The sequence below is a fragment of the Anopheles aquasalis genome, chromosome X, assembly GCF_943734665.1.
Source record: "Anopheles aquasalis chromosome X, idAnoAquaMG_Q_19, whole genome shotgun sequence".
Taxonomy (NCBI): domain Eukaryota; kingdom Metazoa; phylum Arthropoda; class Insecta; order Diptera; family Culicidae; genus Anopheles; species Anopheles aquasalis.
The window spans coordinates 1,045,462-1,055,294 of NC_064876.1; the positions used below are offsets into that span (position 1 = coordinate 1,045,462).

Consider the following 9,833-nt stretch of genomic DNA (forward strand, 5'->3'; position numbering starts at 1 on the left):
CATCCCCACGCTCCCCCCCTCCCCTCCGTGTCCACCCTTTTCCCCACGAGAGCGATGGCATTCGGATTCGGAGAGAGTTGAGAGGGAAAAAAACAGAGAAGCAAGCTGTGTCCTGCGCGAACCCACAAACTGCTGCTCGTTCGCGCGCCCGCTTTGTGGCTTTCTGAGGGGTCTGCGAATTCGAACTCTCTTCTTCGGGGGGAAGCCTCCCCCCTCCTCCCCCCGTCTCCTGAGCGCCTGCCCGAAACCTTGCAAAACGTTGCTAGCAGTTGCAGTTTTGTTGCGGGCCAGCGGAAAAGGTTTACTACGCTTGCGACTCGTTTGCATTGGTTCGTATATAAATGTGTGTGCATGTATGTGTGCCTGTGTGTGGGTAGCAGTTGTTCTCTCTCCTATGTTTACTCTTCACTGTACTACGATGCATTGGGGAAAGGGGGGTTAATTGATGAATTTTTCGAATTTCGCTCTTTGGGTTCTACTACTTGCACTGAATGCAGCGGCACGCACACATACACTCGCACACACACACACATGCACCCATATACACGAAGGAGGCTAAACTTTCCTTTATTTCTCTGACTCTCTTCTGCTTTCTCTTTCTCTTCCTTTCGCACCCCTTTCTGGCATCGAGTGTGTCTTTTAGAATTTGAATGTTTTTTTTTTTTTGGTTTTTAAGTTTACTAATTTGTGTTGTTTTTGGGCGTGAATGTGGTCTGTGTGTTCGATGATGGTGTTAGTATGTTGAATTTCACTTTCTACCACTACACACAATTTCATGTCGGCTCGCTCCACTTCGGTTTCTACGGTACGCCTTGCTACAACTGCCCGGTTTCCAGAGTACCTTTTTTGGTCGCTCAGAGAGCTAGAGAAAGAAAAGGAAATAAAGAGAAAAAGAGGAAGAGAGAGAGAGAGAGAGAGAGAGAGAGAGAAAGAGAGAGAGATAGGACCACCATATCTTCCGCCCTTCCTTCTAATCAGCGCGCTCTGGCTAAAAGGGGCTAAGGCTAAGGAATAAATGCGGAGCCTGCAAGAGCCATCTGCTGTCAAGGAGTCTGTAGCTGTGCTGGTGTGCGATTAATTCGGCGTCGACAACATTGACAACAACACCGACGGCACCGACCTGCATCACCTGTCCGCCCCTCTATCTATTGGCTTTCTGTGTCGTCTGTTGAGGAGGAGGAGGAGCAGGAAGGGGGTGATGGGGGGGGGGGGGGGCGGTGGTGGATCCCAAGCATTTCCCAGCACGCTTCTAACGCTTCTCGCCTCGCCTCCTAGGCCACCTTGCTCTGACTAGTAACTGCCCTAAAGCCTGCGGGGCCCGCCGATTGTTATCGTCTAAAGCCATAATAAAGTGGATCAGCTTGTCAATTTGATTTTGGCGTTTTTTTGTTGTTTCTTTTTGCTTTAAAGTTATTAGTGCGACTCCTTACTCCTTTACGTTTTGTTTTGTTTTTTCCTCTTCTTCGTCTTCGTCTTCGTCTTCTTCTTTATTAAATTTTGCTAGCGATATTATGTTACGCATCCTTCGCTTTCACTCATCTTTTCACTCGTTTTCTTACTATCGTGCTTCCTCTCAGCCCGTCTCCCCGCCCCATTTTCCTTTCATCTGTTTCCCCAACTGGTCGCTCTCCTTTCGTCGGCATGAAGGGCATTTCTGTTTAGCTTGCAACGTACGAAGAATGCGGTTTTTTTTGTGTTGCTTTTATTAACATTAGATTCTGGTTTTTTTGGGGTTGAGATTGTATAAAAAAATGTTCTGGCAGGAGCAATACACATATAGTGAGTGTGTATGTGTGTGTCGGTGTGTTTCGGTGTATGCACTGATATACATATCCATATAGGCAAAGTACATATGTATACGTGTACAGGCATTGTGATCCTAAATAATGATGAGGCGCAACCTGGACGCTACTGCCTGGCCCTTGTTTTTTTTTTTCTTTCGCCCACACCTTCACCTTCGTTGGTGCAGCTCACACAAAAAAAAACAAAAAGGGACCTCACACCATACACAGTCCCTGATAACTGATCGTACTCCGTTGCCCGCCATCGTTCGGCACTACCTCTTATTAATACTATGTCGGTTCGCTCTTCTACCACCCCACCTGACACACTAAACCACAACACCTTGCCCGTTTGTTCGTTCTTGCTTGTGTATTTGTTGCTGTTGTTTGCTGCTGTGATGCGTCCCTTCACTGCTTGCTGATTCATTTTATTTATGTTTTTTTTTTTGTTGCTTTTCTAACTGGTTTTCTTCCTGTTCTTCATATTCTTTCGTTTGCTCTCGTTTTTTTACTACGCTGTGTACATTTTGCTTTTCTTCTTTTTCTTCTTCTTCTTCTTCTGCTTCGCTCTCTCTCAAGGGATTTCTGTGTCGGGTGTCTTCCTAAGGATGAGTAAATTTAGCTTAGTCCTTCTTTCGCGCCGATTCACCGGTACCTTCGTTTTTTTCTTCTTAACGCCCATCTTCATCCCACACACACTGGCACATACCGTAACCTTCCCTTGTTTAAGCATTACGATAAGTTCATTCTAAAAAAAAGGAATTATTTGGTTTTACTTGAGGCGATTTCAATACCAAAATATGCATTTAACCATGGTTTTTTTCTTTAGCTCTATCTAATCAGCTTGGCTTTACCTTGTATGTGTTTTTGCTTTTTTGTTGTTGCTGTTGTTGGTTCTTCTCCGTTTCCCCGTCGGTTTCTATTCACTAACTCTTCCTAGGTTTTGGTTTATGTTGCATCCTGCACCTGCATTGCTGCCATGCCCCGCGGTAGAGAGGAAGGACGCATCTTAAACTGGGTCTTGTCGCACAGGGACCGGGTACCGATTGGCCTGTGAAGGCGGTTGCTCCCTGTCCTTGCGGACGGTACGGTTGCGTAGCGTGCGTAGCTCACCGGAAACGGGACAGCCGGGCAACCAGTGATTAGGTTACCCATCCGTTTGCATCACAGGAAGCTGGCGCTGCAGCAGGCTGTGGGCTACCAGGCGCCTCCACTGGCGTGTATGTGCCTTACTGAAGTGTGGTTCCCTCCGTGTCTGTTTGCTGTTCGGTGGAGAAGGAGACCGAGACGGAGTTCTAGAAGGAACAGACGAGAGGCTAGCGAGAGTTTCTTTGGTATCTTTTGCATGGTTCTTTGTTTTTTTTTCGTCTTGTGTTAGGTTCTTCTCTTTTTCCTCTTTCTCGTCTATTGCTCTTCTTTTTAGATTTCATGGCATGGCCTGCTCCTGAACCTGTCTAGTAGTAAAAGAAGTAGTAGTAGTAGTAGTAGTAGTAGTAGCAGTAGTAGCAGTAGTAGTAGTAGTTTGCCAACAGGCAGAATACCGCAATGGCCCAAGCTCTGTTTAATTTGATCCTTTCCTTCTGCACAGCTTCCTAGCCTACCTCACCACTCGTTCTCGGTTTCCGTTTGCCTTCACTACTGCAGCCTGGTGAATAGCGGTTCAAGCACCGAACGAAACAGTTTCTTGTTTGTGTATGGGTGTGGATGTTTTTTTTTATATTATTTTATTTCGCAATCCGTCAAATGTTTTGCAGCCGTTCAGCGGGATTGATTCAGCTGTCGCGCGTGTGTGTCTGGTGTGGTGGAGGGGGAGGGGGGTGGGGAAGGGGAGGAGTGTTGCGTGTAGAGCTATCTTTTGTACCGATCTATCGATATCGTGGGCCATTGGAATTTTACAAGCCAGTGTTTGTCGTTAGTGGAGTAAGGATGACGAGCCGTGCTGTTATCGTAGCTCTGTTCTATCGTAGCTCTTTTGAGGGTGTGTGGAAGGGAAGGGAGGAGTGAGTCTATGTCATACGAACCAAGTTCTGGCCAATCAGCGCCGATAACTAAGCAGCGATCGCAGCAGGTCGGCCTTTTTTTGTTCCCATACGCGTTCCTTCGTTACCCTGCTGTACCTTTTGTCTGTCTGCGTGTACGTCTGTGTGAGGTGGTGTGGTACGTGTTTGCCTAGCTTGTTGGCTGTTTTATGTAATATTCATTGGAGAAAAGAGTTGAAGTTGGAGAAAAAGGGTAAGTTTCACGTAATTGTTACTCGCTGCAGTGGTGAATCACGTCGCTCCACGTTTGTGTTAACGTTACAGTAATTAATAGACTCTTAAATTTGACTCTCACCCTGTTCACTTCCTCTACCGGTCCTTCTCTCTTGCTTCCTATCTCGTTATCTCTCTCTCTCTCTCTCTCTCTCTCTCTCTCTCTCTCTCTCTCTCTCTGTCGCTACGCATGCACACAGCCACCAACTTTCTCTCTGTCTTTCGCTTTATCTTGTTGTCTTTGGGCTTGCTTCGCGATTGCTCCTTATGGCTTACGATTTGTTTGAATTGGAGATATTTCTTTGGTTTCGATGGTTGCGTTACTGGACACACTTGCAACACTGAACCGTTCGTGTACTGGCTTTTTTTTCTCTCTTTTTCTGTTTTTTATTTCTCGTTTAACGTTCACTAGGTAGCACTCATAGCATGAATGGGGAGCGAGAATCCGGGATTGATGGCTAACCGCGTCGCGTTCCTCCTAACGCTCCCACGAACGGATCGGAATCTTGCATACACACTTTCCACATACACAAACACACACACACATACACACTCACAACCACACACACCCACACACATGCGCCTCCTGTAGAGCTAACCACTTCACCCTAGAACTAGCCAGAAACTAGCACACGCTAGCCAGGTTCAGCAGCAGCTTTGTCGGTGTATGCGTGCATGCTGTTATTAGTTTTTTTTTATTAGTATTATCGACTTCATCACCCTTTCCGCCACTCTAATCCTCGTTATGAATAGCATTATTATTATTGTTATTATTATTATTGTTATTAGTATTACTATTATTAATTTAATAATAATGTTATTATTATTAGTACTTGTTTAATCGTTATAATTATAATAATTATCATTACTACTACTTCATTATTATTGATATACTCATTGTTCATATTATTATTATTATTATTATTATTATTATTCGTTTCAAAGGGATATCAGCTTATTTAAAATAGTTTTTAGTTAAGCTTACTTTTTGTATTAATCATAAGAATTTTGGTTCACTGCTTGTGCTCGTTCTGCCTCCATCCTGCAGGCTGCCCCAGCCTGCCCGTTTTTGGTTTGCTATGCCGCATTTGTAATTGTGAGGGGGTTGCGAGAGTAGTGTGTGTCTTTCCGTTTTTTGTTTTCTTGTTTCTTTTTTTTTTGTTGTGTGTGCCCATCGACCACGTGCTTAACCAGCCATCCATCCAATTGTTGCACTTGCTGCTCGCTGCTCCGTCTGGGGCTGGGGTGTAGCTACAGCCTTTGATAATCGCACGAGACACATGACCGCTTAGCCGCAGTGGTGCTGCTCCATGGCACAGGGCACCGAAAACACGTTTTCTCTGAGGATCTTTTGTTTTGGGAAACGAGGAGGTAAGAAAGCAAGGAAAGAAGAAAGCAGAAGGCAGAAGGGAAAGAGGGGGGAAAGAGGAAGGCCGGGCCGGGGGAGGGCGGGGGCGAATAGAGTAGTTTGAGAATGCACCGGCAGTGCTGAAGGAGGAGCGGAAAGGCTCTAGATCTAAACAAATAGTAGTCACATCCTGCGGACACCCTACCGTCAATTCTCTAGGGGTTCGAACACCCAATCCTTCCCTACGCTTCGCTCTCTCTCTCTCTCTCTTTCTCTCTCTCTCTCTCTCTCTCTCTCTCTCTCTCCCGCTGTCTGTTCATCTCTTCCACTCTTATGATGCCGCCCATCTAAGGATAATAATTGCAGATATGAGAAAAATGTAGCTTTAGCATGTTTTTTTTTCTTTCTTTTTCTTCTTTCACTTTTGGTTTGTTTTCCTGGTCTTTCCTAGCATCGCTTTTAGCCCTTCCTTCCCTCCCTTCCTCCCTCTCTTTCTCTACTACTACTGTTGCAACTGGCGAAAAATGTACAAAACGCATTGGCCGACGCAATAGGTTTGGTGATCGTTTGCGCGCTACTTTACTCTACTGCCTCTATTCTTTATCCACCCCGCTCCACCCCACCACCCCACGATCGAATCCTCTCCCCCTACCTCCCACACAGCAGCGACAAACTTTGTTTTTTTCTCTATTTATATTTATTTGGTTTTTGGTTTTACTTTTGGTTTCTTTTTTCTTTTGTGTTTCGTTTCATCGTTGTCTACTTACTAACAGCCAATGCCTATTGCCTAGGCGTTCGCGTGCCCCCTTTCTCTTTGCTTCTTTATCTACTATATTTAACTTACACAGTTTGCACGGTTTCCCGGTCCTCCCTCCCCCTCTCCCGCAGTCACTCCTGCACTACCTTCTAGCTAGTTGCACGGGGTGTCTTTGACTCTTCGTTTTTTTTTTGTGTTTTTTTGTTGGTTGGGTTTTCCGTTTGTTTATTTTATTTTTTTTTTGCTTTAAATTTTCTTTCTATTCTTACTAATTTAGTTCTGCAGCACCCCACGACCCACGGCCTCCGTTCGGACTTCCGCTCGCCCGCAGATCCGCCCGCAGACACGAGTGGGTGTTTGCTGTTTTTTCTTTTCTTTCTTCTTCTGTTTTATTATTCGGGATCCGTTCCATTCAATCGCGTGGGCGACGCGCGATGCCCGCGCGAAAGGGCCGTCTAAAGCTAAAGCAAAGCCTAAAGGAGTGGTGGGGGGAGGGGGGCGCTTGCCTTCGTTGCGATTGACAACGTTCCACTCACAGCGACGCGACTTTGGTTTGTCTGTGTTTTGTTTGTCTTTTCCTTCGTCTTCTAGTTTTCGTCTTCCTGTCCTTCGTTTTCCCCTCCCACTGTCGCCCCACCTGTCCGGCGCCTCTTGTTCCCCCGTTATTACCTCTTCGGTGATTATGTGAGTGTTTTTTTTTTGTTTTTGTTTGTTTGGCGTAAGCTTGACGGTGCGTTTTCTAAGAGGCTTCAATTAGCAGCTAGACGATATGGATAAAGTTTATTTGATTTCGCGTTTTTTTTTTGGCTTTTGGGGAAGCTGGACAACAGCAAGGTTGGGCCACGGCTGCTGGGCTGGCGGCTGCCCGGGGGGGAGGCCTGTTTGGCCTGTCCACTGGCACGCACCACCGATCTCTTGCACCAACCATCGTTTCATCGTTTTTCCCGGATCCTGGTTTTCCAATTGTCAGCCAAGGGGGCCTGCCTTGCCTGGCCCTGCTCGCCTACGTGGCCGTTGCTGTGCTTTGTTTTTTTTTTTGCTTTAGGTTCAAAGGACTATCTAAAGGGTAATCTTACGGTTTTTTTTTTATTTTGTCTGTTTCTACAGGCTTTCACTCGACCTGCGCTATATGCGCACGACTCAGACGCATGCAACGTGTGCGTGCTGCTACCTCTTTCTACCTCTTTCATTTAAGCTCTCACATGATCATCATCATCATAGTCATCATCATCGTCCTCATTGTCGCCATTGTCGGCCGCTTCAAGCTGTCGTTGCGCCACTAGTGGCCTTTACTTGTGTATAATGATATATTTTATCCTGTATACATCTGCGTGTGTGAACGTGTCATGTGTTGGTTTGTTCGAGTGTTAATGTGTGTGTGTGTGTGTGTGTTTGGGTGTGTGTTGGACTGTGATTCGCAACTTCCGGTTTAAACGAGTTGATAACGAGACTTTTCTACAACAACTGCGCGGTCTGCCCGCCCAGCAACAGGGCGTATTTCTTTGGTATTTGGTGTAATATCTCACTCACACATCGTTCCGGGCCCCACCCCCCCCCCCCATCCTTTTGGTTCCCCTTCCCATCCCATCCCCCCTGCACCGCGCTCCGGTAATGCCAAATGTTGGAAATGCCGGGTTTTTTGCGTGTGGGCGCGAAAGTATGCGAACACAAGGTGGCCCCGGTGCGCGCCCCGCTATTTGGACGATTTCTGGGTACGTTCTGGCCCACCGATACGGTTCGGTCTTGTTCTAGGGTTGTTCCCCTTAATATGTCTATCGCCTGCCTGATTTCTCTCTCTCTCTCTCTCTCTCATTCTCTCTTTCTCGCTTTCGCTTTTCCTTCCTCTCTAAATTTATCTCTCTTTTAGCTGCTCTCTGGCTCCCTGCGGATTACGGTTGTTGAATTTTGTTCTGCTTTGCTCTTCCTTATTACTTTTTCCATCAATTTACGTTCGCCCACAGCCAGGAGCTTTCCTGATTTTCCTCTGCGCTTCCATTGTGTGTTGGTGTCTTCTCTTGCGTCACTGATACTTATCTGATACTTTTCTTTCGCTTGCTTGCTTGCTTGCTTGCTTGCTTGCGATCTCTCTTCCTTCTTTTGGACTTGTTTAATGTCTGGATTTTAGATCTTTAAATTACCGAGTCATCAAGGGTTGCATTGCATGCAGAGAATGCAGTCTGCAAATCCTTCCCTTGCTATTTACACAACGATCATGAACCCTGGATCTATCCGCCAGCACGGGAGCAAGCTCAGGCGTTGCTCTTGAGTCTGCCGGGAAGTGTTTCTTTCCACAATAGTGTCCCCGCCCACTCCTTTCCTTCCATTCAGCTCATTCTCAACAACAGCAGCAGCAGCAGAAAACGGCAAACAGCAGCAAGCCAACAGCAAGCACACGCCCACCATGACACGGCTGACAACAGCAAAGCAAAACAAGATTTTCCCGGCGAAATTCCGGCCTTCCAGACATTCGGATCGTTTTCGGAACACGAACGAGGGGCAAAAGAGGGATAGAGAGAGAGAGAAAGAGGGAGAGAAAGAGCAGGAGAGAGAGAGAGAGAGAGAGCAACAGGGGGGCCAAAGAATTAAATTAATAGGTTTTATTTTGAATTTGCAAATATCATTTTGAAAAAACGCGTTTGAGGCACGCACGCACGCACGCACGCTCGCTCGTTCGGGCGCCTATGGCGTTTCTGCCCTTTTCCTAATTTCGCGACTGAATGCTTTCCGCGTTCACCCTTTTGCTTCGGTTTGCTTTTCCTTGTCCCTTGGGTTTTAACTGTCTCAGTGCGAGCAAATTTGCTTTAATAATTGTTTTGTCTGTGCTGCTGCTGCTGCTGCTGCTGCTACTGCTTGCTTTTTTAACTGTTTTTGCTGCGGCTGCTGTTGCTGCTGCTGTTGCTGCTACGGCGGCTGTTCCTGCATCTGTGCTGCCGAGCTGAAGGCACACGGTACGCTCGCAACAGGAACGCTACCGTGCTAGCTAGCGGAGCGGAAAGGAGAGACCGAACCGACCGGGAAGCAGGTTGGCCGGCACCTAGGTTAAGTCTATCGGGTTAATAAGTCTGGATGGCCATGGCGCGTGCACCTAGGCGCTAGGCGAACTCATGGTGCTGTGCGCTTGGTGGTCCAGGTCGCAGGCATCGCTCTACACCGCTCTTGTGGCCGGAGCGGAAGCCCGTAGCGTTTGGAGCCCCTTTCGGGTTTTTGTTTTTGTTCCGGTGGCGCAGCAGCTCTTTCTCTCTCTCTCTCTCTCTTAGTTTGCAAGTTAAACAGGAGACTGGAGAGATTCAAAACGGGAGCCCCGGGGGTGGCACGAGAGCAGGGTAAGGAAGAACGAGGCCTAGCGAGACCTCCAGCGGAGCGCACGCAGAACCGCGCGAATCCGGCTCCGGCTAGCTAGTGAACTGGTTTTTCAAGCTTTTTCATTTGTGGCCCCCCTTCTGCAAGAGGGATCGCTACCTAATGAGGGGCGGATTTTGAGGAGGGGGGGGGGGATGAGCTTTGATACGAGGAGAATGGAATGAGAAAGGGGGCCCCCTTTTTTCCCCCCCAACGATATGCCACGTAACGCGAAGCTGTAGGAAAAGCATCTCTCCTCTCTTAACGTGTGATGGGGGACGGGTGGGGGGGGAGCGGAGGGTAGGGGAGGGAGTAATTGACTTGACGATGAGCAGAGCTGTCTACCGTATCGTCGT

At 47.3% G+C, this 9,833-nt stretch overlaps 1 protein-coding gene and 1 long non-coding RNA gene across 8 annotated transcripts in view; both read right to left on the bottom strand.

Moving 5' to 3' along the window:
- Nucleotides 1-582: 582 nt before the first annotated feature.
- On the bottom strand, nucleotides 583-7,687 carry LOC126580921 (uncharacterized). The gene is made up of 2 exons (XR_007609124.1): nucleotides 5,019-7,687; nucleotides 583-3,076 (listed from the first exon to the last, which is right to left on the bottom strand). It is a non-coding gene; the product is annotated as an uncharacterized LOC126580921 (long non-coding RNA).
- Nucleotides 7,688-8,720: 1,033 nt separating this feature from the next.
- Nucleotides 8,721-9,833, bottom strand: part of LOC126572542 (potassium voltage-gated channel protein Shaker) — an 81,882-nt gene continuing 80,769 nt past the window's right edge. For all 7 annotated transcript variants that reach the window (XM_050231963.1, XM_050231936.1, XM_050231954.1 and 4 more), the window contains one exon: nucleotides 8,721-9,833. This exon is cut by the window's right edge and continues 4,326 nt beyond it. The gene's annotated coding sequence lies outside the window, so the exon portion shown is untranslated.